The sequence below is a fragment of the Panthera leo genome, chromosome A1 (assembly GCF_018350215.1).
Source record: "Panthera leo isolate Ple1 chromosome A1, P.leo_Ple1_pat1.1, whole genome shotgun sequence".
Taxonomy (NCBI): Eukaryota; Metazoa; Chordata; class Mammalia; order Carnivora; family Felidae; genus Panthera; species Panthera leo.
In genome coordinates this window covers 181,416,843-181,441,613 of record NC_056679.1, presented here as the reverse complement: position 1 = coordinate 181,441,613, position 24,771 = coordinate 181,416,843, and positions in this window count along the sequence as shown.

The following is a 24,771-nucleotide window of genomic DNA, read 5'->3' as shown; positions in this document are numbered from 1 at the left end:
GCAGACAGCAGAGTTAAGCCGGAATGTCCTGCAGAGACTCACCATCACAAAGGGTAATACTACTTTATCGATCCCTTCCACACTGTCTCCAACCGTTGTGTTAAGCCTGTGGCGAGTACAACCTTTACAAAACGAGATCTGGAGATATGACTTACTTTCTAACTTGAACGCAGACTTAAAAAAAAATGGATAAAAGTGTGTTTTGTAGGAATGGCGTGGTGTTGGCATTTCAGAGCGTAAATGATAAAAATAAAATCAAAGTCAAGTATCTCAACAGAGGGAAAAAAAGTCACATTGAGACTTGCACACATGCGTATAAAATATGGCCACAGTTTTCCATTTAGAGCAGAAATAACTCAAATTTGACTATGTTTTGTTGAATAATCTAACTTTTTCTTGTTGCTTTTAGAAAAGCAATGCTGTGGGCATTCATTTTTAGATATTAAATGGTTATTTTAGTCTCAGGCATTTGAACAGGCAACATTATGTCAATGAGGTTGGGAGAGGTTCTGTACATTTCAAATGAGACCAATAGATTGAGTTTGCCAGAAATATTGATGATTTATAAGCCATATACTTTGTGATTCTTTTCTCTTAATAAGGCATTCCACTATCAAGGAGTTAAAAAAAAAGCATATGCTGAGAGCTTCATGGGAACATGTTTTCAATCGGCACTGTCACCTTTCTAAGGATAATGGGGAAAAGCTTATACTTTGCTTGCATGATTTTTGATTTTACCTTTGTTTGTTACAATGCAGAATTAAAGGGGAAAAATTGGCCATGAGGTACCTTTTAAAAAGGCTTTTCTTTTCATTGTACGTACTAATGGGATGAGAGAGAAGTAAAAGACAGATTTATTTTTATGTTTAATCAAGTCCAATAATTATTGCATTGTGGTTACTGCTTTGAGCATTACGTTTTCGGTTAAGTAATTTATCAGCTGCATTCTTTTTTATTTTATTTATTTATTTTTTCTGGAGAGGATTAACAGTTACCATAGGATTTAAACGCTGCAGGCATTTTTTTTTTTCCCTTTAGTAAATAAGGCTTATTGATGGCATAGGCTTCCCGAGGCCTCCCTGAACTTCTGGTTATATACTTAGAACGTCACTTTTGATTCCTTCTTACTTCTTGCCCTGATTTAGTTAAGAATGTCTGTGTGACTGTTGGGACCTGAGCACAAGAGAAGAAATGAATGGTTAAGTAGGCTGACCACCCTGCCACCCAGTTTTTCCATGACGCTTCTGGCTTCAGCACTGAGAGTCCCAGGTGCCAGGCAGCTCCAGTGTCCCGGACAGACCAGGAGAGTTGGTTCCCCTATGGTTGGGGCACGGAGTTGAAGCTTGAATGCCCTGATAGCAGCTTCATGAAGAAGTTTTTCAAATAATGAAGATGATATTCTTCCCAGATGGGAGAACTCCTGTGAAGGACAAGACAACAGAGCAGACGTGAGGGATTCTCATAGATGGCAGGGTTGAGAATGCTGTCAACTTTGGTACCATTTGACAGGATGCTTTCACTGTTTCTCCCCACCTTTCCCTCTTCCGTGGCTCTTCTCAGATTAAATGCTTATCTACAAATCCTCTGCTCCTTCCTTTCCTTGGCTCCTCTTCATGGCCTCTGGAGAAATAACTCGCCTAAGTCCGACATGCCCAGTTACCTGCAGGCTGGTTGAGTGTTGCTGTCAGCACGTGTTTCATTTCCTCAACCTTTGGATTTCTTAGATGCGTGAGGAGAGTCTTCAAGCAGATCGGCAGAGAGAGTGGCTGGAAATAACCACGGGCTGTATGTGAGCAATGGTTTTCCTAGAAGATTTTGTAGGAAGTTTGCGGACAACAGCAATAGTATTTTAGAACCTATGACAGCAAAAATGCTGAACCAGTTGGCCTGATTTTCCCTCATTAACATGAGACCGTCAATGTTATTAGAAACAACTCTATTGTTAGCCCTTTACTCTTCTCTGTTCCTTATCATAATGAATTTTCCTTCCTCCCTCCTAATTTCCCCTTTTCCTTCCTTCCTTTCATTCTTTCTTTCAAAACAGCAGGGACATTTGTATTTTTAAATCTTTGATTTTTCTCGATTCTCTGGGTTTTCTAGGCAGCAGCTAATTTGTGTGTGCATGTGTGCATGTGTGTGTGCAAGTGTGTGAGTGTGTGTGTGTGTGTGTGTGTGTGTGTGTGTGTGTGTGTGTGTTCTACATATCCTACCTTCAGGTTAACATAGGTAACTGATATAATATTGTGAAGCAGAAAATGTCTGTGTGTGTCTTTGGCTCAACATGGGTGAAAGAAATATTACTGTATGGGACAAAATATATAAATGCCTTCCTAATTTTGCATATGAATATGTTAATGGAAACATTAAAATCCTATATAGTCAATTCTACATATAGTAAAAGTTGTGAGATACATTGGTTTTGGTGGAGTGATGGACAAACACACTGAGTAATTTTTCATTGCAAACCAGCAACTTATAACATATAATAATTTTCATCTCTTGCAGTTTTTTGTCTTGTTATGCATTCAGAAAATCTATAGTACTGCATTTTGCCTGAAATCTTAGATTTCTTTAGAAGGGACTTAGAATTAAAACACTTCTCTTTACTCTTCATGTCTAGGTACTATGTATGGGTAGTCTGTATATTTCTCCAAAAAAAAAAAAGGTTATTTTAAGTAGCACATCTTGAGATTTCACTCATAATGTGAGTTAAATTAAGGAAGATTCTGTAATTTCTGATAACTAATAACCCCTATCAAATTTAGTATGTAGGTGCAATTTGCTTTCTTAACAAAATTTAAATAAAGTAGCAAAACATTTCAGTTAAACATTATTATAGCATTTGCTATTTGGATGCTTAGATTTTCCATCCAGAAAACAGCATTGCTTGTGATGTTGATTTAAATTGGGAAAAAAAAAAAAAGAATTCCTGCATGGGAGAAAATTCTTCTAATATCTCTATATTTATAATGATTTTTTTTTTCTAAATTCATTTGAGTGAATGTGAAATTATTCTCCAAATAGGCTGCTACAGCAGTTCAATGCATCCATTAAACATTACATAAATCTTTCTTATTTTCTTGAAAGACTCTTGTTGCTTTTTAAAAGTACTCTTTGAATTGTGTTGTATTTTAATTTTGAGCTTCATTCTGATTTTTTCCTTCCATTTTCTACTACACTATTTTGTAACAGTGAATAAAAAAACCTGTTCTTTACAAAAAGACTTTAGAAATCTTTCTAAAATATTTTCTAAACTTTTATGTTCTTTATTGTTTTTACAACTTTAGAACATTCCTAAATTTAAAAGAATGCAGAACTTCTAATTTTCCATTTGCTTTTTTACTCTGTCACCAAATAAATTGTCAGAGAAGTATCTTCTTATATTTTTAAGTGGAGGTATGCAAATAAAAGGAGTTTTCATACAAGTCTACCCATTTCCTATGTTCATAATATTTCAGACACATGGTAATCTATGATTCCATTTTTCCTCTGTTGCTTTTACAAGGAAATCATCCCCAAATTTAATAATAATAATGACAGCCTTATGCTATTTTGAGGTCAAAATTATTTGAGGGAGATATTATGAAATGTGTGTATTTCCATTAATATGGATGCATTTAAAATATTTATACCTAATTTTGACAATATTAACATTTTGTTTAAACTCGGGAAGAGATTCTGATGGCAAAATGTCCCCCCCCCCCTTTTTTTTTTAACTTATCTCCCATTAGGTCTTCATTTCTGTCCTTTTTTTTCTTTACTGGAAATTCAAGCAAGGAGAACTAACATTATTTATACAACTTAGGCAAGGTTGCATTTAAAGGCCCATTATGGCATTTTTCACTGTGATGTGCTATAAATCATCCCTCATTGTTGTCTATTTGATACCTCACATTCATACACATGATTAGAGGTGATGGTATGAAAGGTCAAGCATGAAAATGATGCTGTTTTGATGATGCATTCAGCTCCATATAACTGATATTTATCGTGGTCCTGACTCTACCTCTTACTTGATATACAGTTTTTAGGAAATCATCTCCATTCAATTTCCTGGCATGCAAATCTGATAGGTATAATTTTTGTTAGTAAACAGGTGTTTAAATTGAAGTTGCCCTTTTGGAGAATATTTATTTACATAGTAAAGACCTAATAACATGTTGTTAAACATCTTCCTTGTCAATTAATGTCTTTCTTAATTTTGATCATTAATGTGGTCTTATTGTTTTTGAATACAACTCTATACCCAGACTCAAACCAGTGCTTCTTACTCAGCAATTATTTGTTGATTAAATACACCGTATTTAGGTTTCTTGTTATTTATAGACCCAGCTGTTTGGTTTTCCAGTTAAGGGACATTCTTTACTCTCAAAATAAGGGATCAGTAGCTTATTTTAAAGATTTTGCCAGCCTTCAGATTCTATGATTTTGTAATATATGTATTTTATATGTAAGTGGCTCATATCCAAGCACGCTAAGTTGCAGAATCAGCAATATGAGCCATCTGAACCATAAAGCAAAAAATGGCCAGTTACTGAATTTTTAAGACATATTTCAGACACAGGTTTCAGAAATGGAAATGTACCAATATAATTAATTTACTACAACTAATATAGTAAATTAATTATTAAGTACCCATCTCATTTTACATTAAAGGTGATTTTGCATTTTCTTTTTGACTTCTAAAAGGACAAAGCTTTCTCACGTTTATTTTTCCCAGAAGCACATATGCCTTTGAAATCTCCACGTTCAGGAAAATAGGGTATTTTTAGACCCATTTCTGGCCACTCAACCTGTGCTCACAAAACTTACTAAAAAAAACCCAGATTACTCGGTGTTTTCAAGAATTATACTAGTTCCTGTTGTTGAAACATACCTTTTGAAGATATCCAAGAAAATGAATTTTTGGCTCTGAACAGTGTTGAACCAGAAAGCAGGGAGGAGAATGCAAGGTTGAGAAAGTCAAGTTTATGTGTTGTAACCCAGAATAGGCAATTTCCTTTCAGCTTTTTTTTTTTTTTTTTGTCCTTACTGTAGAAATCAAGGTATACATTTTTCCTCTGGATGAGGCTTGTTAAATACAAACAATAGTTAGCATTTATATAGCACCTTACACTAAGATAAGAAAGTGCAAGAAAGACTGAAAATGCCATTTATAAATAACACGTAAACATAGTGATGGTAACAAGTTTTTGGGTTTTTTGTTTCACTTTTGTTTTTTGTTTTGTTTCTTTTGTGGTTTTTTTTTTTTTTTCATTTTCTTTAATTTTTTTTTTTTTTTTTTTTTTTTTTTTTTTTTTTTTTTTTGGTTGAGGGATTTGAGAGAAGTCTCCTTTTTCCATATTTGAGTATCTGGAGCACTTAAAGGATTATCCATGGTAATAGTAGTTGTGATCATTTTGCACTGATTGGAGATCACTGCATGCTGATAGAACACCACTCTGTTTCACAGTCCTCTGGCTCCAATCTGTTGACTTCTGCCAAAAGTTGAATTCAGAAGAGTGCAGTCTAGTTGTAAAGATCTGAAGTGTAGGTCTTAGAGCTAAAACCTGGAATTTTATCTTGGTGTTGCTAGATAAGATGATGTAGAAATCACTTTTCCTACACTTGGTTTCCTTGACTCTATAGTGGGAATAATGATCTAATACATCCAGGAGATGAAATACTGTGGCATATGTAAAAGAACTTGTATATTAAAAATTTTTGAGCATCACACCAAGCAGTAGAATAATGAACCAGACTCTCTAATGTGTATGTATGTATCTATATATATATATATATTCATATACAAATTAAATATGTATGTAACTGTACTAATATATTCTGCATATTATTAAATAAAAATGATTATTTTTCTCAAAAACAAGAGAAAGAATTATAAGTGAATAGTAGTTTTCATATATTCTTCCCTCCACCCCAATGATTTTCTTACGACCAAACTTGAAGCACACCATCTCCTTTGGAGATCCCTCTTTTAAATAATTTGGAAAATCCAAGGTGTAAGTGACATAGTTATTACTAGTTTAACATGGCTGCAGGCTGAACTCCTAACTTCGGCCGCTTCACTAATTTTGTTGGGGTAAATAACTGTCTACTTCTTTAGCACTCTAACCAGAGTTCAGAGCACATATTCTGCTGGCGGGTCATTAGACTAATGTAGGAGCAAGCAGAAGGGATTCCAGCACCTTCTGTGTTTTTGTCCAATCTGATTATTATTATAAGTTTGCAGCCCTTTGGTAAAAATAATAGCTGACATTTGTATAGTACCTAAAAGTCTGCAAATATTTTTTGGACACATTAACTCATTTAATCTTCCATATCTACCTGTTAGGTACACTCAACATGCTGATTTTATAAGTAAAGAATTGCATCTTCCCCATTTTATGAAGTACCATCTAGTGCCCATGGAAAAGGTACCTCCTTTGGCATCTCCTTGCCTTAATGTTTTTGCCCCCATTGATCATTTAAACTTTCAGATACAGGGATCACAATCAGAAAGCATTTCTTTGACTTCCTTCTTATGATAGCAAATTGAGCAAAGCAATAGATTCCACTTTGCAACTTCTCTCCTTCCCTGCCCTTCCCCTTTCAGTGTTTCACGATTGAAGCTTTGGGCAGAGAGGGGTGATAATTAGGGCTCCTTTTTGTGTATACCATAACCCATCAAACATACCATTTTCCCTCCTGCATCTTGAAGCTAAGAACTCAGTTGATTTGGGGATTTTAGTGTGCTTCTAAGACATTGTAAATGACCAAAATAAATTATATTATTTTTATCTTCTACAGTGAGTCTTGTCTTTGGCAAAAACCCTGAAGCAGTATATGCATGGTTATGTGTCTGCGAATACTTGAAATTTTCTGGAGTGAGGTTTTTATATGTTTCTCCACATTCTCAAAAGCTCCACGACCCACCAGCAGTCACTGTCTCAGGTTTCAAGCCCTTATATGGAATTCCTGCCTGTTCAGTGTGGCATAAACTTTATGATGTAGAACTGCATAAAAGACAAGACTGGAATAGCATTTGGTTCCATCTCTTGAAGATCATTTGTGAGCTTCAGTTGCTTAGAAAAATGGCATGTTTTCAGATTAGCCACAAACCTCCATGCTCTTTTCATACCCCTCAGAGAGCTCCAGTGTGTCTTTTAGGGGCACGGACAAGGCCTCTCTTCAGAGTTTGAGGATTTTGCTATCCTAAGACCTGTGTCCTCACCTATGCTTTGTATGCATGACATAGCTCCCCACTATTCCCACTGAAGCTTCCCTGGCTCCTGTGAATATATCTTCGGTCCCCTTTGGTGGTGGCAGGGGTAACTCCTCAGCAGAACATTGGTGACATCTGCCTTTTTTCTACTTTCTGGTTTAGGGCATTTATAATTTGGGGGAAGACGATGGAACATTTAACAGACTGGCATTCAGCAAATGTCCCAGAGTGTGGCTTTTATGATTACAAGTTCAATCAGCCCTTTTAAAGATTCCTTTTTCTCCCCACCCCGAGTTTCTCTTTGAACGTCTGCTTCAAGAGGAAGCTTTACTTCATTTAACAATACTCACTGAAATATTTCAACAAAGAAAATAAAACAGTTAAAAGAATATTACCTATGAATTCTTACAGGTTGGTTGCTACACGCTTTATTTGAGGGAGGTGTCTCTCCCCTTTGACATTTAGGCTGGAATTCGAGTTCAGGGGTGAAAAACTGGAGAAGAGGTGAAGGAAATGATTTCTAGCGCAGCACAGATTAAACAACAGCTGCTTTCCTCCAGTCTGCCTTCAGTGAGGCTTGCTGAGGCAAAGAAGGAATCAGGTGTTAGAACAAATGAAGCTGTGAATATGGGTCGGTATTAAAGCAAGCCTAGAGGAGTTTAGCGAGCTTCCCTTTGGGAGGCCAAATTTGGAAACAGCCCTTGGGACAACGTGCGGTTGGCTTCTCTTGTCAGTCACGGCAAAAAGCGTGGGTCTTCACACGCTGACAAGCCAAATGTGGGGCACAGCGTCGTGTCCTATGCGAGGAAATAACCTGAATAAAAAAAGAAACACGAAATCTAAATTGATGCTCCGACCCCTGGCTAGAGATTAAGTTACAGAATTAAACAGATTCTGACTAGAAAGTCCAGTTGTGTGGATAGAAATTGTAGTTGTGAATGGCAGGTACAAAGGCGGTCTGACCTGCCTCGTTTCTTGGAGAGGCTGAGTGTCGATCTCCTTCTTGTGCAGCAAATCGTGTTTGAAAAATTCGAGGAGAATAAATGATGTGTCTTCTGCTAAACAGATTTTGTTTCTTCTGCAATGCGAATTACGTTTCCTCACCCTCAGCTGTGCCTTCAGACACGTAGTTGTCATTTAATCGGGTTCTCTTAGTTTCGTAGATTTGTCGGTGAGGTTAGTACAGAGACGCACCAACAAATTTTGAAGCAGTCGTGAGAGAATCATGCTAATGCTTTGATATCTCAAATCTGCTAGATGTCAAAATGCTATTTCAGCATACATTTTGGATGTTCTGTGAGAATCAACTATTCTCGGTTAAGTGCTTTCCCATTTAACAAAACATGTCAGAATTAGTGACTTGCCTTTCAAGAAGTGAAAGGGGTGGCCAAAAGGATGACTGACAGTGGGTCGACCTGGTCTTGGAGGTCCGCCTTCTCTGATGTTGATTACCAGCACTGGCCGAAACAACACTCCCTCACGTGTTTGGTGAGGAACAACAATGCCAAGTATATTTGAAGATCTTAGCTTGCTTTTATATGAGATGTCTGGCCGTTGTCTTCCATCTTCGCTATACATGACAGATGTTAGGAGCTTGGCATTTTCTCCAGATTAACCAAAGTACTGGTCTGGGGGCTTTTGCATCTGTTTACCCTGAACCTTAAAGGTAAGAAGCCAGACCGGATTGTTACCTGGGGTCTCTCTTCAATGTAGGATGTGACTCTACAGTCCTATCAGCATTAGCTATTAGGATTCTTTCTCCTAATACTTCATCCACCTTCTTCCCCCCTCCTTTCCTTCTCCCTCCACCTCCCCCCCTTTAGCTGATGTAAGTTGAATTGAAAAGTTAGTGGCAGTGGATTTCTCATCCAATCTGTTCTCCTGGGAACCTGGTTGTTTGGAATTCACAGCCATCCCTGCCCTCCATCCCATTGTAAAGAGGGCAGGGGTGGGGTGGGGGAGGGATTACTGCTGCTCTTAATTTCCAAGAACAGGTGAAATACATCCCGTCATGAATAAAACACCCCAAGCCATAACTTTTGAGGCTATTTCACATTTCTCCCCCTGGCAGAGGCTGTTGTGTTTTGTTACAGCAGCGCAAGGAGTTGTTATTAGAGTGTTATGGAAACCAGGTGTTAGAGCTGATTAGTCACTAATCTTCCATCTCTGGGAGCTTGGCTCCAATCTTCTGTTCATCAGAATCATTCTGTTGCGTTAATTTATTCATCCCGGCTCTAAGAACCTTGTCAAATCAACATGGTGGTCTCTGCTGGGTCCCTAATGCACTGTAGCTCGGATCACAAACCTACTATATGACACATAATTCAGGATAATTGGCAGTCGGTGCTCAAACAGCCCTGTGATTAAATGGGTATGGAGATTGAAATAGCCTCTCACCTATTAGAAGGTAGTCTCCCTAGGCCCACGGTGTTCTTCAGCGGAGGCTACTGCTGGAAAGGGCCGCATTACTTTTCCAGCTTTATGTGGTTTGTGATTGATGAGATAGCACTTCTTTTTCCTCTTAATATTTTACCTCTCAAAACACAAAATGAGCCACTTAACTTTATATTTCCTTTTTTAGACTCCATCTCAAGTCTTCATTAGTAAATTTTAATGACTGCTAAAAATTATAGCAAACCCTTCACTTAGTATAAAAGGGAAATAGACCATTATTTCCCCCTTTTTATGGTGCTTTTGCAAACAGCTCACTTTTGACAACTGACTGTTTATAATGCTACAAAGGGAAGAGTTTGACAAGGTTTTTAATTTTTGACAAGCAATATGACCAGTTCTGTATGCCTTGAAACAATTGCTTGTGATGAAAATAATTCAGCAGAGCCGGAAGGGATCTTTAGGTGGAAAAGCCAAGTGTACACTTGCTCTGAATATTATTTCTTATGTCTGTGTTTTTTTTTAATTCTAGAAATCATATATTTTTGGAAATTTGGCAGTTTTGTTTGCTTGCTTTGTTTTGTTGTTGTTTTTGCCGAAGTCTTTATCGTGGGGCCAGGCTGGAATCTGCATTTTGCTTGATGCTCATGGTGTGACTTAAGCCGTGTGCCCAATAAAATCTCTTAAGGATTTATCTAGGTAAATTTTTCCCCTTAATCTTTTACCCCAGGTTTCTAAGGACAATGGCATCAGAGGAAGAAGGAACCAGATAGCCTAATACAGTTTCTAGGTCAAAAGCTTTATGTTTTTTTTATTCTCAGGTTAGTTAACATACAGTGTAGTCTTGGCTTCAGGAGTAGAACCCAGTGATTCATAACTTACATATGACACCCCGTGCGCATCCCAACAAGTGTCCTCCTTAATGCCCATCACCCATTTACCCCAGCCCCATGCAACCCTCAGTTTATTTTCTGTATTTAAGAGTCTCTTATGGTTTGCCTCCCTCTCTGTTTTTATCTTATTTTTCCTTACCTTCCCCTATGATCATCTGTTAAAGGTTACAAATGTTTTTTTAAATTTTTTTAAATGTTTTTTTATTTATTTTTGAGACAGAGACAGAGCATGAACCGGGGAGGGTCAGAGAGAGAGGGAGACACAGAATCTGAAGCAGGCTCCAGGCTCTGAGCTGTCAACACAGAGCCCGACACAGGACTTGAACTCACGACTATGAGATCATGACCTGAGCCAAAGTCGGATGCTCAGCCAACTGAGCCACCCAGGCGCCCCAAAGGTTATAAATATTTTTAAGGCCCACTTGCTTCCTTTTTGCTACACGCTCAGCATCAGTGTTTGAGGGGGGCCCATTTCAGCCACTCATATAGACCCGTGCAGGCTCATTGTTAAAAATAGCTAATTAAGGGCTCTTGGGTGGCTCAGTTGGTTAATGTCCGACTTCGGCTCAGGTCATTATCTCATGGGTCGTGAGTTCAAGCCCCACCTTGGGCTCTTTGCTGACAGCTTGCAGCCTTGAGTCTGCTTCACATTCTGTGTGTCTCTCTCTCTCTCTGCCCCTACTCGAGCTCTGTTTCTCTCTCTGTCTCAAAAATAAGTAAACATTAAAAAGAATTTTAAAAAATTCCTTATTAAACAAGTAGGCAACACTGTCTCTTTTGTATTATTAGAAGCTTGAATCTTTCTATATGATTTATTTATGCAATATTTGTTGTGCTTCAGTTTTTAAAATCTATACATGTATAGATGTGTTTAAATTCTTCTCTGCTTTTTTATTGTATAACTAGTAATTATTTTTCTGTTTTCCTTTGTTTTGTATTTTGGGCTCATTAGTACATGAATAAATGGTGCCAGGAATACATAACATGATGCATGCATGCACATATATGATACTTATAGGTAATAAATATACATATATAATTTTGTGAATAAGATTGGTTGCATGTTGAAAACTCTATTTCTGGTCATTCCTGGAATTCTTTGTTTACTGTTCCATTTCTTCCTGTGAATGACAATTCATGTGCTTCCGCATATACTTGGAGTAGGTACATTTCTAAGATAGTCCCCAAGATTCCTGCCCTCTTGTATCCACATTCTATGTAATCCCCTCCCCTTGAGTGTGAGTGGGGCCTGTGAATAAAATGGGATTACACTCCCTTGTTTAAGTTACCTTCCATGGCAAATGTGAGGAATTTTTTCAGACATAATTAAAATCCCTAATATGTTAACTTTAAATTTAAGGGAGGGCCTGACCTAATTAGGTGAAACTTGTGGAAGAAGGAGAGCAAACAGATATCCTCCTGTTGCCTTGAAGGAATAAGTGTCATGGTGTGGAAAAGGTTGGATGAAAGATACGGCAGGTAGCCTTCAGGAGCTGAGGGCGTCAGTCCTACAACCGCGAGGGACTGAATGCCGCCAGTAACCTATGAGCTTGGAGAGGACCTCAAGCCTTGGATGACAGTTCAGGTCCAGTCATCACCTTGACCCTAGCCTTGTGAAACCCTGAGCAGAGTACCCAGGTGATGATGCCGAGACTCTTGCCCCATAGAAACTGTGAAATAGTAAATGTTTTGTTTTAAGCTGCCATAGTTGTGGTAATTTGTTACACAATCATAGAAAACTAATACAGTTGTCATTCCTCATTCTCCTTTGAGTGATTTCTTGATAAAAAATTACAGTCAAATACCTGGAACCAACTCATAAATGTTCCTTGCTAAATTTAATGGGTTTTGTACTTAGAAGGGTCAAAGACCACACACAGGATGGTAGAAGTCCAGTAAAAGGAACCTTTTTATTCAAATAGAATTCTTGTGTCAGTATTTTTTTAATAGTAACTAATATTTGAGGATAAGGTTTTGATTATGGGCACCAACATATTAATTTTATTGTCCCCTTTGCACAGAAGAAAATGCATATTAGTAATAGGAAATTGTCATTTTGAAAATGGGGAGATGGGTGTAGCTGAAGTCTATATGGTGTAGGCAAGGAGGCAAAGAGCAAGACATAGCATATTTGTCTATGACATTTACATATGCATATATATATATATATATATATATATATATATATATAATGAAATATATGCCACTATTAAAGTAATATAATTATTTTAAGGACTTAAAAATGCACTTGCAATGAGATCAAATGGGCAATTTGTTTAGGTGTGCTTATAAAGGTTTGAAGTAGGTGAGACCCAGCAATCGTGAAAAACTATTCTACCTCTTAATAGTTGAATTCTGATTCTTTTGCATAAAAATAACATGACTTTGTGTTAGAGACAGAGAAGTGGTCTTGTTGACATGCTGACACATTACCAGATCCATTAGTAACATCCATACATGGCTTCCCAGGATTGAAAGTGATGATTTTATTCTCAAGAAATTCTTTAGTAGCCCTCGGTGCTGAAGTTGGATGGTAAGTTTTTTTTTATATATCATTCAGGTATAACCTAGGTACAGCAAAGCTGATGCTCTCTGCTCCCCCTCTTTTCCCCCATCTAAGCGCAGGCAATACCCCTCAACCTTGAGGGCATTTCTGCTGAGTTCCAGGTTGCAATCCTGGAACCCATCATTTGACACAGCTATCCAAACAGTGACTTTCAGTGCATTGGTGTCGGTAAAAGACGTGAAAACTTTACGAAAAAAAATTCTCATCCCCACTTACTCTATGTGTGAAGACAGTGAGGTCTGGGTAAGATTTGGAAGTCCCCCCACATGCCTGCAGTTAACCACAGCAGACCCAGGAGTGACAACGGACTTTCCAGACTTCTGACACAACTTACACTAGTCAGAACAAACCACATGAAAAGTGTGGTCTTTCACTGCATCAGTGAGGGAGGATAATGAAGAAGGAACCCGGTTATCTTCTGTTGGTTTTGACCATTGCCACCAGGGCTGGGAAATCAAAGCACATGAACACTTTGCTGAGGTGGGATAAAGACTGAGGGCTTCTGACACTGTGAGTTTTACAAACGTGGAGTTTTATTCAGGAAGGTGATGGGCGCTGATGCTCTTTGCACCTGTCTGACGTTACGGGAGGTTGAAGAAAGAAAGAAAAACAGTATGGTAGGACATAAGTACATGCAGTGGACATGAGGGGGGAGGCAGCACAGAAGTTTTATGTGTGGTATCCAGTTTCCCTTTCAGGCAAAGTTGAGATCAGTAATGGAAAACACCCACATTTGAATCTGTGCTGCTACCACAGTATTAAGGCACAGACTGAGCATTTTTCTCTCAAAGGAGAAAATGCCGCCTATGGGGGGAGGAGTGTGGAATGAACATGTAATATTATCTTGTTCACAAAAAGTGTCATTTTAGTGTCAGTTCCCATTTCTTTTAAATCCATTAAGACTCGTACACTGCGGTTGTAGTCAGGAAAGACAGACATCATTATACACATTTGTTCCTGACACCTTGGGGTACATTTTCAGCATTGAGCCCCTGGGAAATCACTGTAGGTGTGCAAGTCCTGTGACTGTTAAGTGGAAGTGTGAATCTGATTCCCTATGTACACCTGGGAAACTTAGGCAGAAGAAATCTTTGTTTTCTTGTGTTTTGGCTCACTTTAACTGGAGCCTGTGAATTATTTCCTTTGTATACAGCCTGGGGAATCTCTCTACTGCACAATTCATATCAGACAAAAGGTGGTGGGGGGAAATCAAAACAAAAACATTCTTCTCAACATTTAGGAAGGGCTTCTCCATTTTCACATACAACTCCCTCTAACCTTAGTCAGTCATAGACCCAGGGGAGGAATAGCTATTTGTAGGTGTGGGTTTAACTTGTGAAGTTCATACTGTCATTTGAGCCTATTACTGTTTCTATTTGAGGTGTGATAGACTATGAGGTCTATAAAAGTAATTTTTGATCTTGTCGGTCAGCTTTTGATGACGACAGTGACAATGAAGGTGGTGAGGATGATGCTAACTGCCCTTTACTGAGTGTTTACTGTATTGAAGTACTCTTCAAGGACCTTCACACATAATAAGCTTATTTATAGCTTATTTCACAGAAATTGTGCACTGTGCTCTACAGGTACCATTCTTTGTCCTAGCAAACATTATTTCTGTCTTTTTGGATGAGGAAACTGAGACTTCCAAAGGTGAGGCACTTTGCCCAAGATTACTCCTGGTGAAGCCAGGAACCGGCTACAGATCTGTTTTATCTCAAGGCTAAGTTCTTTGCACGACATCTCCAGATAGGACCAAATCACTGCTAAGGATGCCTCACTGCTTTTGTGTCAAGTGGGAAGGTTTTACCAAGCATTACCTCACTGGAGGTGAAACCATAGCAGCCCCCACACACCCTTTGCTGAAGTTGGGCACAGGATACCCAAGTCATGGGAAGAGCTGCTTCCCTGGTGATCTCTCACACCATTATGCACCAGTGATACATATTGGGACACATATTAGGCTCCTCTGATTCACAACCATTCCATTTATCATAAATAATGGAAGATGACACATGAAGGAAAACACCTTCCCTCTTCCCAAACCCTCTGAATTTCCTCTAGTTCAGCATGACCCACTTTAAGCAAGATTTCCACTAATGAACACATAAGCTAGTTTCTGATTTCTAAATGTACATTAAAGCTCATCTAATGCAAAATTAACCTATCTTTATTACTGGAACTGTAGACTATTAAGATAGCATGCAGAGTAACTGAATTATAAATTTGGAAGAGATTTCCATGTGAGGCACCTGTGACTTTATGAAAGCTGTTCCCCTTCTTCTGAAATTGGGTTTTGAGTCAAGGACTCATAAAGGTGAGAAAGAACGGGGGGATGGACAGGGAGCAGCCCTTGAAGGTCACGCACACTAACTTTTGGTCCCTGGACAAACCCAATTTAGCAGGGATCATTATCCCTGGGAGGTACTGACATTTGCAACACAAGGTGTAAAAATAGTAATGCTCCATAAATGTTAGCTGTGATAAGCACTTCCTTCGCAATTTCCTATTAATCCTTACAAAACCCCTGAAGATGAATGCTGTCCTCATCCGGACATTGGAGATGGGAATAGCTATACAGCTATTTACTAACAGAGCAGGGAGTGAAGTCTGTCAGTTGCTAAACATCATGCTCTTAACAACTATACTACTTCCCTTCGCTTGTTTCCTAAAAGGGTTTAACTCTTGTAGCGAATTCCAGCTAGCCTATGTGGGCTTATGATATATTTATGCTGATCTGTGAAATTATAAAAATAGAATAAACACCAAGAGCAGCTGGTGGGATGTATTGGAGGAAGTCAGTAAAGACAATCTCAGTGGGGAAAAAAGTGCACTACCACAAAAGGGCTCTGTAATCTCACTTCCTGGAATTGATTTATTAGCTGTGTCCTTGTGCTAGCATTTGCATTTTAAGGGGGGCTTTTCGTGTCTTATCTGGGAGTGGTGACATATTAAACCATTATCAGCCATTAATAGCTTAAATTAATGTGTCCAATTAGTTCTCAGTCACCTACAAGAGACCTGAGGGAACTGGTCTTTCATACAGAAAAGGTGGAAGCTTTTAATGAGCATATATTATGGCAGGAATAAAGGCAAATTATTTATGTAAAAGGTCAAATATTGTAGGCTTTGTGGGCAATACAATGTCTATTACAACTACTCAACTCTGCATTTGGGGCATGAAAGTAGCTACAGACAATATATAAAGGAATGATGTGTTCTGATAATGCATTAGTTACAGAGTTAGGCTGTACTAAATTTTTGATAAATGATAGCTGTTATTAGTGATATTGTTATATTCATTTTGTAAGATAATGGATAGTTTAATATTAAAAAAGTTTAAATTCAAAATAAACTGAATAGAATAATGAACCTCTGTATACCCATCATTTAACTTCAATAATTATCAGTATTCTACCATATCATCTATAGCTCCATTTTGTACCCGTTCCTTCCACACTTTTATTGTTGTCATTTATTTTATGTATATACATATATACACTATGTACATATATATAGATGCAAAACTCTTGACTGAAATTCTGACTGTATTTAACAGTAATCACACTACTCCGATGTTTATAACATGTTTTACCATGCACCCTATGAAGTTGTTCCCTGATTTGAGATCCTGAATGCCAAGATGGACAGTAAATTCAGTGAGATCCCATCTGGACTCAACAAAGAATGGGGCACTTATTTCTTTTTCTACTGTTCTAATAGAGACGAGTATCATTTGACCAATTCCATTAGTGTTATGTGTAAGAACCAAAGTATGTAAGCTCAGAGAAATTAAGTGACCTGACAGGGACAATTAATAAGTGGCAAGACCAGGCTTCAGACTCACATCTGTCTCATTCCAAAGCATGGGCTTTTTACAGTGTACAACAGGGTTTGCTAGAAGCCATAGGTGGATTCCCATGAGTTCTGGTGGTGGTAAACCAGGCAGGGATCTCACCTAATCCACATTACTTGTTTCTGGAACAGAACCCAGCATGTAGTATTTGCTCAAAAAACATTAGTTAAAAGAAAGAGAGGCGTGGTCTTTAGAGGATACAGAAATTGGATTGCAAGGGTCAGTGACGCTCTTCGTATTTTTGCCTGGTACTGTCAGAATTCAGTAGATAGAGTCTTTGGGAGCAAAACCTTCTCCTCATTGTAAGGTGCACTTCTACGTCCCCAGCCAGTGCAGAACACCAGGACATGGACAAGAAAAATGAATGTACTGTGCTTTGGGTTTTCTCTGGTCACTTGGTTCAGTACTGTGTACACTATTATATGGGAACATACAATAACTATCTCTCCGTATGATTATGAACCAGGAAACCTCAACCCAATCACCTAGATATCTTTAAAACAGTGATATTGGCTTGGACATACCCTAAGTCCCATGCTATATTATCTATTATAAAAGGAACTCTTGTTAAGCACCTGTGTTAAGGACTATGAGGGGTTGGGAGAAAAGCAGGGAGGGAGAAAGAAAGGGGGAAAAGGAAAGAATGAGGGAAGACAGAGACTTGAAATAGTCTGAGAAGGAAGTTGCTTGTATTGGAATATTCTCAGGTGATTTAAATTATTAGAGAGGTAATCTCCACAAGAGATGGCAATCTCAACTGTACAGGGGCTGAACGTATACCCTTATGGGGTGGTGTGGGCTGAATGAAGACATGGAACCAGAGAGCACATGCATTCTCTAAAAGGGACAGCTACTCCTCTGCACAATAGGCCACAGAGGTCCAGTGTTGTGCATGTATCCAATTTTTTAATGAGAAACCAAATATCCAGATGCTCATAGGAAATATCCTGCTTTCTGAAAGTAAGTAATTTATGTTTTCAAAAATTGCATAAAATTTTACACAGTTTAGGGGACCAACATTACACTGGCCAAAAGAATTTCCCTGGAAAAGACAGTTAAGCCTGTGAGCTGCCAGTTTGCAGACTCAGATCTGGGTGGGACACACACACACATCCCTCCCAGTTCTTTATTTTACATAAAGACTAGATAGGAAATGGCTTGTAGGAAGCCACACGGTGAAATGGCAGGGTTGGAGCTAAAATTTAGAGGACTTCTCTTTCCACATTTTCTTTTTTCACAAACACAAAGCACATTTTTTTGGGTAACCGGAGTTTGCTGAAAGAGTGGAGTCAGGAGATCAGAAACAACATCTCATTCTGTGTCCCCGGCTTTGCAAGAAAGATCACCCCCACATTTCACATAGGTGGGGACAGGACGCAACTCCCTGTCCCATCCCAGCTATGCCATTGATCATCCGCCACTAGCCGTGTAGCACACACAGTTGAATTGCTTTTCCCTGAGGGAAGCAATGCCTCCAGGTGTGCTAATAATAAAATTAATAGCTTAGAGAAACTGCTTGCTACAGCAACAGCGGCAGGAGAAAGGCAGGATCGATTTCAGTGTTTAACTGTCCTAATTCCATAGTGTATACCCCACCTCAGCCCCTGGTGAGCTGCGCTGGGTCTCCCGGTTAATCAATAGATGCCTGATTTAAAACAAAGGACCAGTTTCAAGATTAGAAGTCTTTGTGAATAGAAAGATGTATGGTAAAACTGTCAAAATCTTTCAATCCCCATCTTACAGTTGCAACTTGGAGGGCAGTGGCTGGCTGATATGAAAGGAAAAAAAAAATCCCCTGCATTGTGTCCCCTTCTGCCTATAAACAAAGAAGGAGACTCTCTAGGCACTACTGCTGCTGATGGCATCACATAAATAAGAATTTATTGAGTTGCTCTGTGTTTAAAGGACTGTGAACATAAAGACATGTGAATACTTTCAGTTGCACGAAGAGTAATATGTTTCTGCTTTAATCGGCCTGCTATCTGGTGGTACAATTTATACCTTCTTATAGCTGGCATTCTCATCTTTTCCCTGGAGGGAAGGATCAAATTCACGATCAACTTCTGGGCCACTGTTTGAGTTACCACCATCTATTGAGTTTCCCAGGCCCAGCACTTAAAGAGTCTTTTAATGCCATATCCCTCCATCCCCTCCCATGCATCGAATCTGCCTTCCATTGCCATGGCAGTAACTGACGGGAGACTCTGCCGTTTTCAGGAAAGCAGTGAGCTCCGGTTTTCTCTGTGTCATCTTTCTCAGTATCTGCTATTATTTCTGTTGGCTTGACCCTTCTAAGTTGCATCCTTTCTCTTCGCATCTTCTCCCTGCTGTGAAATAAACTCATTGAGGTTGGTAGCATTACCTTACTTCCCTTTGACATGATTCTCAACTGGCTGTCAAGTCCCTAAATTATAATATGAGCTCCTAGAGAAAGAGACTGCATTTTTCTTTCTTGTCTGTTTCTTGTTTCAAATGTCAGTGGAATTTCTTTTAGGCGCCCAAGAGATAGCCCCACCCTACTTTGTCCTTGGTATATAAATTGTCCTTGGGCTGAGGTATAACTTTGTCTCCTTTATACATGGCTGAGGAGGAAGGGGCATAGACTACTGGTCTGGAAGGTCCTGGTACTTTGAGGTACTTTTTTTGCAAGGTTGGTGTGCACCAGGCTCTATTTTCCTCACCACCCACTGCCTCCTATGATAATGAGCCAACCATGGAAAAAGGTTGACTCTTTTCCCTAATTTAGAGTAAAGTGGAAATTCCTTCCAACAACCCCCCCCCAACTTTTTTTTTCTTCTATGTGAATTCTCCAAAGGCAGAGCATTTAGTTTGAAACTAAAAACTGGCATTAAACATTTGGTTGTTGTTGTTGTTTTTCATATTTATTTTTTACAGTGATGGTGGGAGTTGATTCGCAGTATGGGCTCTTTTCAACTCATTTTCCCAGCGTGAGAGACCATTCCATATTAGTTCAGTCTGAGTGGAGCCTTTTACTTTTCAGTTAGCCCTTATTTTTGTCACCATTTTATTGCATTAAGTTCTCCTTCTCTTCTCTCCCCCACCTCTTCCTCTCTCCTTTTCTCTCTCTCTCTCTCTCTCTCTCTCTCTCTCTCTCTCAACTATGTACAGGAGGGGTCCAAAGGCAATGCCAGAGAAACTTTTCTGGAATTTTCTCCCTGCAAAAAGTGTTTTCTAAATTTGGATAAGGAGTGGGAGTGGAGAGTTGTTACACAGAACCAAGGTCTAAGAATAAGTCTTCCCCCAATATATAGGATCTTATGGAGATTTAAATCTCCCTTTTTATTTAATGTGTTTAATTAAAACTTGTCTCCCCAGTGATGCCAAGCCATGAGAGGAATAGCATGTGAATGAGTGCATGGGGCAATCTTAAGTGCAACAGGATTAAATTTTGGAGATTTTTCCATTAGGTAATTTCTGTCGTAGGGTATACATTTCCTTTTTAGAATCCTAGGACTTGTAAAATTAAAATTAAATTTGTAAAGTATCTTCTTTGATTGTGGAATCCATTGGCATATTGAACCTACTTCATTTACACATTAAATGCCCAGAAAACGTGGGGAGGCCCTGACTTCCAAGAACCAAACACATTCTATCTCAAAGGAATCCTGATACCAATGAGAAATTCCAGGGAAAGAGGAAAGGATAAGGAAGAAAACCACAGAATATTATGTCCAGCATGCCATTAACCTTCCTACCAACTTCATTTCTTCTTCCCCAGTGGGTTTCAATTTCTTTTGAGTATTTTTTCCCTCTGTTATGAAAGAAGTTAGAGTGGAATCAGGATTTACCTAACTCAAGTATTCACTTTCTAGCCAGATTTGTTAGAAAGTGGTTGTGCTTAAAGTGAGAAATATTTGTTTGTAGCTAATTAAGGTAATGGGACCTGAATTTTGTTCCCAATAACATAATATTCAAGCAAAGGTAAAACTGTTATTGTATGCCAAACCCTTGATTGGAATTATATTGCCTTTTAAAGACGCACTGCTAGGTAAATGAGAAAGAAAAGGAGAAGTCCAACTTTAATGACCTTCATTTTACATCCTGAAAATGATGGTAATAAGCAGAAAATAGAGAAGTTCCAGTGACTTAGGATTCATAAATATTAAATGTAATGGAGGAAAATCAGAGATTTTTAAGAAATTAACTTGAACAAATGGTGATTTTAGTTACGATGTTGTCATTTTGAGTAATGGTCATTAACACACTGGATTGTAATGGGTATGAGCTTACTGTATAGAAAGAATGCCTTCTGATTAACTTGAGATTTTTTCTTGATGCTTCAGCCAGTTTACAACTGTACTGTATATCTCTTCATTTTGGGCTTGTGATTGGCTCTAAGAGCTCTTTGTTTAGAGATGCGTGTGCTCTATTTTCATGATTAGGCTTTTTTATGATTAGTCTCTATTTTCTTTTTTGTTTTAACTTTTACTCGGAATAATATGCAGTGCCTTGAAGAACTGATTGGCTGGCTGATATAATTGAGTTCAGATGCAGTTTCCTTTCTCTCCCCACTGTTTCCACTCTCTGCTCTGTTCTGGGTTGTTTCTGACTGCCTGGAGACCATGCTTTGAGAGCTGCTGTTTAGCATTTTCTTATAGTGAACTGGTTTCTTGCATAACCCAAATATAATTGACTTCAAGGCAGGCAGTTGTGAGAAGCACAAAGAGGGGTCCCCAGGTCTCAGGTGGAACCCAATGTTCCCTCCAATTGTTCCCTCCAATACACCCATTCATGCACGCCCCAATAGTTACTCCTAAAGATGCCAGTTGAAGATGTATGTTATGTTAACTTTTTTTTTAATTGTTATTTATTTCTGTGAGATACTGAGAGACACAGAGAGACAGAGCACGAGCAGGGGAGTGGCAGAGAGAGAGGGAGACACAAAATCTGAAGCAGGCTCCAGGCTGTCAGCATAGAGCCCGATGTGGGTCTCAAACTCACAAACTGTGAGATCATGACCTGAGCCGAAGTTGGGCGCTTAACCGACTGAGCCACCCAGGCACCCCAGTTTTGTTGACTTTTTATGGGAAGAAATACCATGTAGCAAAACTCTATGAACATTCTGGTAAAGATTTCTTGGGTTCCCCGAATTTCCTTTCTCAATGCGGTGGTCATGACTTTCTTAGAATATCTCCTATCCTTTTGGGTTCTTCCTCTAGATCTTTCTGTAGCATCTCTCACTTTTTCCCTTTAGATCTGCCGTTCCCTACCTCTTCTGTCTGCCTACCTCTCTCTGAATATATCCATACTGCATCCCCACCCCCTCATCTTGCTCAGCAAAGAGCTTACCTTCCTCAGGATTCATTCTTCTCTGCAGGAGGAGTGGAAAGCATTTAAATAACCAATAATGGTCAGTTGTATTTCTTATCACGCTAAAATTAACTACATAGTTATGCTTAGGTATCCTTTAGAAGAAAGCAATGTATCTTCTTCATTTGCTGGCTTGTGTAATCACATCCACAGTGAGATTTATCGCCTTGCTTTCCTCCTCACAATTCTGCCCCTTGACAAGCATATTTCAGTGAATGACTTTCCCATTCTCCTGGTCACTGGTGTGGCACCTAGGAGTAGAAAAGCAAAAAAACAAACAAACAAACAAAAAACAGCTCCCTTGCTTTGGGTCAGGATATATCTGAGGTGTAACTTGTATTATAGCATCACCTGGGAGAAGGAGGTTGAAGCTAATCTCTATGGCCTTAGTCTGAAACTTTGCTTGGTGTGTTCCCTTTCCCTCTCTCTGATGTCCTGAGAAATCTCTACTGGAAAAGTTTCCTTAATAAGTCACTTACACATGACTCTTCCTCTCAGGCTCTGCTTCCAGGGAACTCAAACCAAGTTCTGTATGGTATTATTATTCATATCTTATGGATGAGGGACCTGTGGTATAGTGATTACATTCAGTTTGCCAAATGCCACACACATCTTATCAAGGGAGAAATTGGGATTGGAACCTGCCCCAGTACGATTCAGAACACATACTCCTTTCACCATACAATATCACTTCTCACTGCTAATTGAATAATTTTGCATAGTGGAGTCTTGACTCTGCTTGAAATATTCAAGGGCTCTCTGTTCCCTACATTGTTTCCTTGACGTTCACCACCCTTATACTTTCTGGCTAATGTAAGTTGCTCGTCTAGATTTCCACTGGATCCCTTCTGTTACCTTTTCTGCCCACGTAGGAAGGGCTACTCAGTTTTCTTTAGATATGGTTTCTCCTGGTCAAAATCTGTCCCTCTGTTTCTCACACCACAGTTTCTCTCTAAAATACCTTTCCTATTCCCTACTTGCAATGACAGTTCAAGAACTGACCCCATACGCCCTCTTGATAGTAGCACTTACCTATCACCACTTTCCTGAAGCAGGCCCTCATCTCTCCAGACTGAAACAATAATTTTCTGCCTAGAACTATTGTAGAAATTTATAACTTTCTGGCTGGGTAGGAAGGAAAGTCCTCTGCATTTGAAGACAGTGGACAGTACAGACTCTTCTTTACAAAAGGTTAGAGAGCATTGATTTTGGTAGAGCCCTCAGTGGATTAGAATAAGACATGCACTTGTAACAGGACTCTAGTAAAATTTTATTGGCTGTTTTCTTGGTCTTTATGATTATGGATTTTTTTCAAATTTTATTTTTTACACTTTCTTGTATTTTCTAAAATATATCAAATACACATTTTGCTTCTGCAGGCCACATGAGAATAGTGCACCTTTCATAAAGAGGGAAAGAAAGGAAGACAGAAAGAGAGTTAAAAGAGAGAGAAGGAAGCAGAATGAATGGAAAGTTAAAAAAGGAGGGTTGGAAGGAAGAAAAAGAAGAGATAATTTGAACGCTATAAAAATGTGGGGAGTTATAATGTCCAGGAGAAGAAAATCCGCCATGTTTAAATAATAATGAGGAGAGGTTAATATTCACAGTGGAAGGAGTGAGTGGATAATGTAAAGTTTTTGCGTCTCTGTGTTGTCTTCGCTGTTGATGTTCTCTGTTCCCCGTTAAGTATTTGCTAATGTTAGAGATGATTATAAGGCCTGGGAAAGAAAAAAATGGCAACTGAATGGAACTGAAAGAAATAAGAAGTAATGGCCTGAAACTATGGGGTGGAGGGAAAGAGGAGGGTGGAATAAATTAGATAATAGAAAATAAAATTAATAGTAGGTCAATTAGACAACAGAATAATTTCCAAAAGAAAGCAATTGAAGCAATAGCATCCAAGCTGTTCAGAATGAGAAGAGATAAATCAGCGAGAAGATTAATGTGGACAAACCACAGTGGAGCAAGATGGACCGGAGTGTGAGAAAATCCCTTCAGCTTTCCAGATGAAATGCATGCACAGATTTCCTGAAGCAGATGCCAGAAGATTCTTGCCCCTCAACACAGGAATTAGAAATGCATAGACATCCTCAGTGAAATCCCATTTAGGATTGCTAATCTTAATTCTGGAATTGAGGGGGCCACATTTCTAGCACCAGGCACCATATGCTGCAGTGGCCAAATTTACTATGATGCCAGGTCCAGGGGAGCCTGGTGTCCTTGTCTGAGGACATTATGGCAGAGAAAATGAAATAATTACTCAGGGAGAACTACGTCTCCTGCAGATTAGAGGCCTATTTGCCAAAAGCTTTCTTCAAAAGCTCAGGAATTATTGTTTCAAGCAGGGCTTTTAAAGTGACCCTTTTTGCTGTATACATGTAAATACACACAACTGTGGTCTGAATAACAGACAGACCTCATGCATATGTTACAAATGAACCATGAGAGCTTCCTCATCAAGAAGACCCAATTTATCTGAAATCCTATCCTGACTTGCCCGCTGATTAGCTCTTGGTCTTTGATCTGTTACTCA